General features: G+C 37.0%; 1 long non-coding RNA gene across 1 annotated transcript; it reads right to left on the bottom strand.

Annotated features, from left to right (window-relative positions):
- Nucleotides 1–2,946: 2,946 nt before the first annotated feature.
- LOC311293059 lies at nucleotides 2,947–6,127 on the bottom strand. The gene is made up of 2 exons (XR_014627877.1): nucleotides 4,121–6,127; nucleotides 2,947–4,042 (listed from the first exon to the last, which is right to left on the bottom strand). It is a non-coding gene; the product is annotated as an uncharacterized lncRNA (long non-coding RNA).
- Between the last annotated feature and the right edge of the window lie 1,556 nt (nucleotides 6,128–7,683).

The raw sequence follows: 7,683 nt of genomic DNA, 5'->3' as shown, positions 1-7,683 counted from the left end.
GGAAGCCCTTCTTTCTTTTATGGGCCACAAAAGGAGAATTTCTTCTTTTTTTTTTAAGTCTCTTGGTTCTTGCAGAAGCTCAAATGTGCTGCGTAACACGAGAATGAACTTGATGTTTTATGTCAATAAAAGCCTAATTAAATCTGTTCATCTTTAGCCCCTTTCACACAGAGATTCCGGAAAATACACGGATAATGTGTCCCGGGATCGTTTGATTTTGATTTCTGTGAGTGCGTTCACACAAAGCGGCAACCTCCCTGTCCCTCTCTTGAAACCAACACGGAAGTGAATTCAACGGCAATTCATCGACTGGCTGCAGAAGTGAGTCAAATCTGCATCTCCCCCATGTTAAAGTGCCCAACTTTACAGCAGAAAAAAACACGTTTACAGCCTGGTGCAAAAAGTGGCTTTGGTCTATATAGCTTATTTTGCCCTTCATGACGACTGTGACGGGGGTGAATTTTTTTATAACTCATCCGTTTACATTATATTAAGCCTTAAAGTTCTGCATAATTAAGGGTGTGTCCACTTTTGAGTGACAGGTGGATTCCCGCTGCTGTGGTCATTAGTCATCATTAGCCGTTTGTCTGCTGTCTGTTAGCCGTCATGTTACCTCAGCTCATTGTCTGACTGTAAAAATAAATAAATTCGGGAGTGACGTGCTGCCAAGATGGCGACGGTCGGCCACGCCCACTTTAGGCTTCAAAAACGGTCTTCAGAAACCTACGGGTGACGTCACGGACACTACGTCCATATTTTTTTACAGTCTATGGTTCACACACATCCCGTAAAGATCCCGTAAAGTCACGTGACGTGTTGTAGAATCTTCCGCTACCGCTCTTTCCATTGTAGTCGAAGCACTTGGTGGATTTTTTTACGCAGCGTCTTTAAGTTTACTAATGATCTGCGCTTTCGATCTCGAGAAAGCATTTTTTTCCGGATTCGGTCGTACACTAACCGTTCCACAAAGCTGGCGAACGCTCTCAGCTTCGGCGCGGATAGTAGGAGCTCCTGGTCTCGGCTTCATTCCAGTTTCCAGACATTTTTTCGTTCTTTCTTTGATGATGACGAACACAAACTTTCTTCTAAGAGCAACAAAACACCCCTTAAGGCATTTGTTAACACAGGGCGTGTTCCCGGACTGATCCCGGCATCAATCCCGGGACGTGTTTGCGTTCACACAGAAGGCACTCTAGCAATTTTACGGCAATTTCCCGGGATCAACGCGCTGTGTGAAAGGGGCTATATAAAGCGATCGAGTCTTCAGAACATTTGGACTAAACCGCTCAATTAATATGGATCAGTTTTACTCTCTTCATGAACTTTTTGAAGCGGTAGTTGCGTAGCTGTCAATGGAGGGACAGAAAGTTCTCAGGTTTCATTAAGATCTTCATTTGTGCTCTGAAGATGAATGAAGGTCCTACAGGTTTGGAACGACATGAGGGTGAGTACAATAATTAATGACAATTTTTGATTTTAGGTGTACTGTCCCTTTAAATATGAGTTACTTTTTCAAATAAATAACGCAAGTTACTTTGTTTTCCCATGTATTGACTGACAGCTCTCCGGTCCCCATGTTGAGAGAAATCGTAAGTGCAGAGGCGAGTGTGTGCGCAGTGTGAATATAATGTGTATGGTAGTTTTAGACTGCATTAAAATGAGTAATGCTCACATTTAGTTTCAGATGAATGAAAACGGTGAAATTCAAACTCAGAATATTACAATTAAATTACACAAATATACTTTATGTACTTAATCTCACTTTATTGAGCAAATGTCTGTGCTGCAGACCTTCGATGATCCAAATCAACCATATCAATAAGCAAAAATGGCTTTAGCTACACACTTTTTTTTGTTGTTGAAGCAACAGTGTTTGAACTTTTTTCTCCTGCGTTCCATTAGTTATCTAGATATTGGTAATAGTAGTCAATGAACAAAAAACTAGGTTAAGAGAACCCAGTACTTCACCAAGGTGAAGGTTCTTTCCTGGCATTGATGGTTCCATAACATCCATGGAAGCACTAAAGGTTCTTTATAATGGAAAGACCTTCTTTAGATTATTATAATGTTCTTCACAGTAAGAAAAAATGTTCACTGAAAGGTCATTTGGGGAAGCAAAAATGGTCCTTTTATAGAATCTCTGCTAAAACAAACCCATTTGGAACTTTTATTTTTAAAGGGGTGGTATAATGCTCTTTTCACAAGATGTAAAATAAGTCTCTGATGTCCCCAGAGTGTGTGTGTGAAGTTTTAGCTCAAAATACCCCACAGATATTGTTATATAGCATGTTAAAATTGTCACTTTTTGAGGGTGAGCAAAACCGTGCAGTTTTTGTGTCTGTCCCTTTAAATGCAAATGAGCTGCTGCTCCCGGCACAGGGGGCGGAGCTTCAACAGCTTGTGTCATTTTACTTCACACACACATGCACTGAAAATTTCTAAAACTTTTAGCCTTTATGTTCAAACTGGAGTCAGACAAAGATGGAGAGACTCTAGAAGAAGTGACAACATGTAGAAGCAACAGGACATTTCTGAATGGTTAGTTGATGAATTTATGAAGCTGATGTGTCTATCTTCTAGTCATTGATTAGCATATCCTATCTTAATCTATAAATCGTGTTCAGGGGGCGGGGTTTATGTAAATTCTAGGGTTGGTGATGTCACTAACCCGGGAGGAATGTGTTGTAGTCTCTACCAGCCGTTTGTTGTAGTCCTTAAAAAGCCATTTCTTTAAAAGCAAATATCTCCCTTTGCTCTGAACTTTGAGCGCTGTAACTTTGCAGATGTTGTTTATGCTCAAACAGCAACATTACACACTAACTAAAGTTAGACAAGTGAAACCATAATCAACCACCCCTTTAAGAGTGCATCACAGTATGCTATTCCAAACATCAGTTCTCCACACATTTCTCTCAGAGGTCAAAGGACAAAAGGGGGTCAAAGACGTCTGGGGGAATGTTTTAATGGCAGATCAAATCCACACAACAACGACACGCGTTAATGTTCACTGCAGTGTGTCCTCCCGCTGATTCCCAGACACAGATCTCACATCCGATGTCCTTCTGCGTTCTCCGTAACACGTAGTAAATCCATGTAGGAAAAACACAGCATTTAACTTAAATTCATATTTGGCAAATACAGAAGCAAAACCGAAAACACAGTTCATTTTCCACAAAAGAAATACCCCGAAAAAGGTGCGTTCGAAATAATCAAATAAAAACGACGCCAAACATGAAATCTCCAATCCGTCCATTTCTCATTTCTGTTTATCTTACTAAAATATGCTTTAACGTTAACAGTCTGTACATCTACAGGGGGGCTCGTCGTCAACGAGACGCCCCGACAATTACATCAGGAAATAAAAAGCAGAATGGAAAAACTGAAACTCACATTGTACAATTCTCAGGACCGATGAGGTGCGTTTAGCAGAAGACATCAGAGATAATACAAAGATGAGTGAAGGATCAACCAAATCGCTGTTTGGATTTGGGTTTTTACAGTGTTTTTGCTTTTTTTTGTTTTTAACAGTGAGATATCGAGTTAAGGATACTGGTTATGAGACGATACCGAGATAGATCACCAATCTATGGACAGGCTTAAACCGAAGCGGTTCAGAATCGAGGCTGCAGTTTCTCCAAGGCCCAGTGGACATACAGAAGGCACTTTTAATGAAATTTAAAGTTGTGAAGGCAAGCCTTTTTTTTGTCGTCATTTTTGGGGGATCTTGTCATTTGAATTGGACGTAAATTTAAAAAGCCATCTCTAAAGTCAATATAAATTCAAAACCGACCATTCACGTCACGTTCCTGCTCTTTAATGATTGGTCCGTGCACATTATCACAATGTCATCTTAAAAATAAAGGCTCCAAAAGAGGGTTTTCACAGCAATTCCATAGATAGAAGAACCATTGTTGGTTCCTCAAAGAACCTTTCAGTGAAAAGGTCTTTGTGCAAAATAATCTTTAAGAACCTTTTTCCAACTTTGATTCCATTCCATTGATGTTAAAGGTTCTAAATGGAACCATTAACACCAATAAAGAACCTTTAACATCAATGGAATCTTTCCATTCCACAAGTGAAATGGAAAGATTCCATTGATGTTAAAGGTTCTAAATGGAACCATTAATACCAATAAAGAACCTTTATTTTTAAGAGTGTATAATAACTGGAAATTACTTTACATTTTGAAGATAATGTCATCTTGATCGCTCAGGCTATTGGTTAATAATAATAAAAAAAAAGGTCCTTTTCACAATCCCTAATGGATAAACTCAATCTCTTGACACTGAATTGTCCTTTTTCACTCTAAAACACGTCACAGTACTCAAGTAAAACGGTTTGCAAAAGGTTTTCATGTCGACTTTGATGGGAGAAACTGTGTTTCTGGCATCAACTTCTCCGCCGCGTTGAATATATAAAACCGACATAGCTCACACACGACTCGGACGCTAATCTACAAATCCGATCCGACTCTTGTAGAATTGAGCTGTGTAACTCTTAACTACATTTCGATTCGTCCGCTCTGACCACTCAAGGTTTGGCTGGTAACACTTAACGAAGATGGACCATATAGACAGAGACGTCGACCACAAGTCGTGCTCAATACACGGTTTCCAATGAACGCTCAATAAATTAGGAAATAACATCATCACCAAGCCTTAGACTTCAGTTTGGGTAGAAGATACCGTTTTTAAAGTGATGTGAATTAGCCTAACGCAAGACCGAGAGGGATAAAAATGCAGATTTGTGTCCAAAAATCAGGTGTTTGTCTGAAAACAAAGGGAGGGAGTATTTATCAATGTCCATCACAACCTTATTTTCATTCACAAGTTCACTAAACTAATTCATCTGGGTGTTTGTCTTAACGTCACGTAGCCGTTCGACAACTGAAGCTAGCTCAACATCACCAGAAAGCGTCGACGAGTGGCTCGACTCGTCCAATACTGGATTGGATAGTTGGTGAATTCAGATCAAGTTTTCATTGTGAACCAACAAAATAATGACTTTCAGTGTCCAACATGACAGCACAAGACAGAGACGGGAGAAACTGGACATACTTGAACTCGAAATAAATTAAAAGAGGGACGAAAACCAGCAGGTTTTTGACTCATGTGGACAATTAGATGTTGCATCATCCCAACAGCTGGAGACAAATACTGAGAGGTAGCGGTGAGGAAAAACGAATTACTTGTAATTTTGTAGGAAGGTCAAGGGTGACGGTAGGCAGAGGGGTAAATTACACAACAGTAGTACAGTAGATGTGATGTCACTCGTGCTACAACATAACACATCTTCAATGAGACACAAAAATAAGAAACTATAGAGACAAGTTGAATTAAAATAGACCTAAACTCGAACACAAAGGGTTGGAAACCTGGGAGAGACTGACTAGTGTACTAACGAAACCAATAATGAACGTATAAGTAGTTAACTCCAGGAACACACTGGTCTTTTCAATGGGAATTTGTCGGAATTTCCACAATTATGAGTTACTGACGAGTTTATTAAAGGTTGAAGAATTTTGCAACGCTCTAAATTCTGAAAGTGCAGGTCGGTGGCGTTATATAAACGCCCTTAAACTTCAGCAATACATGCGCAGATGAAGGGCTGGTTCACCCAATAACTAAAACCATGACCCTCGTGTCGATCCAAACCTGTAAGAGTTTCGTTCGTCTTCAGAACACAAATGAAGATTTCTGAAAAGACACGGTCGCTTTATACGCTGAACGGATCGAATTTAGGCTTTTATTCACATGTAATCATTGATCAGCGAACATAAAACACTGGAAAAATTCAAATATCGTGCAAAAAAGTTCATTTATTTCAGTAATTCAACTTAAAAGGTGAAACTAATATATTATATAGACTCATTTACATGCAAAGTGAAATATATTTCAAGCCTTTTTTTGGTTATAATTATGGCTTACAGCTTATTAATATTTTCAAAACTTCTGAGATTTTGAATTTGGGGTTTTCATAAGCTGTAAGCCATAATCATCAAAATTATAACAAAAAAAGGCTTGATATATCTCACTTTGCATGTAAATGAGTCTATATAATATATTCGTTTCACCTTTTAAGTTGAATTACTGACAAAAATGAACTTTTTGCACAATATTCGGATTTTTCCAGTTTCATCTGTTCTTGCTTTTAATTTTCTGAAAAGACACGGTCGCTTTATACGCTGAACGGATTGAATTTAGGCTTTTATTCACATATAATCATTGATCAGCGAACATAAAACAGACGCTCAACTGTACAGGTGAAACTCTGAAAAATTAGAATATCGTGCAAAAAAGTTGATTTATTTCAGTAATTCAACTTAAAAGGTGAAACTAATATATTATATAGACTCATTACATGCAAAGTGAGATATTTCAAGCTTTTTTTTGTTATAATTTTGATGATTTTGGCTTACAGCTTATGAACATTTTCAAAATATCTGAGATTTTAAATTTGGGGTTTTCATAAGCCATAATCATCTAAATTATAAAAAAAAAAAGCTTGAAATATCTCACTTTGCATGTAATGAGTCTATATAATATATTCGTTTCACCTTTTAAGTTGAATTACTGACAAAAATGAACTTTTTGCACAATATTCGGATTTTTCCAGTTTCATCTGTTCTTGCTTTTAATTTTCTGAAAAGACACGGTCGCTTTATACGCTGAACGGATTGAATTTAGGCTTTTATTCACATATAATCATTGATCAGCGAACATAAAACAGACGCTCAACTGTACAGGTGAAACTCTGAAAAATTAGAATATCGTGCAAAAAAGTTGATTTATTTCAGTAATTCAACTTAAAAGGTGAAACTAATATATTATATAGACTCATTACATGCAAAGTGAGATATTTCAAGCTTTTTTTTGTTATAATTTTGATGATTTTGGCTTACAGCTTATGAACATTTTCAAAATATCTGAGATTTTAAATTTGGGGTTTTCATAAGCCATAATCATCTAAATTATAAAAAAAAAAAGCTTGAAATATCTCACTTTGCATGTAATGAGTCTATATAATATATTCGTTTCACCTTTTAAGTTGAATTACTGACAAAAATGAACTTTTTGCACAATATTCGGATTTTTCCAGTTTCATCTGTTCTTGCTTTTAATTTTCTGAAAAGACACGGTCGCTTTATACGCTGAACGGATTGAATTTAGGCTTTTATTCACATATAATCATTGATCAGCGAACATAAAACAGACGCTCAACTGTACAGGTGAAACTCTGAAAAATTAGAATATCGTGCAAAAAAGTTGATTTATTTCAGTAATTCAACTTAAAAGGTGAAACTAATATATTATATAGACTCATTACATGCAAAGTGAGATATTTCAAGCTTTTTTTGTTATAATTTTGATGATTATGGCTTACAGCTTATGAACATTTTCAAAATATCTGAGATTTTAAATTTGGGGTTTTCATAAGCCATAATCATCAAAATTATAAAAAAAAAAAGCTTGAAATATCTCACTTTGCATGTAATGAGTCTATATAATATATTAGTTTCACCTTTTAAGTTGAATTACTGACAAAAATGAACTTTGAACGATATTCAAATTTTCCGAGTTTCACCTGTACTTGCTTGATGCGTGAGAATGAACCTCATTGGTTCTCGCATGCTTGTGTTTTCATTCACCGCATCTGAAATCTCTCCGATTTCACGATGAATGA

This window comes from Rutilus rutilus (genome assembly GCF_951802725.1).
Source record: "Rutilus rutilus genome assembly, chromosome: 7".
NCBI lineage: Eukaryota > Metazoa > Chordata > Actinopteri > Cypriniformes > Leuciscidae > Rutilus > Rutilus rutilus.
Note: the sequence above shows the minus strand (reverse complement) of the source record. Positions and strands in the feature narration are given on the sequence as shown.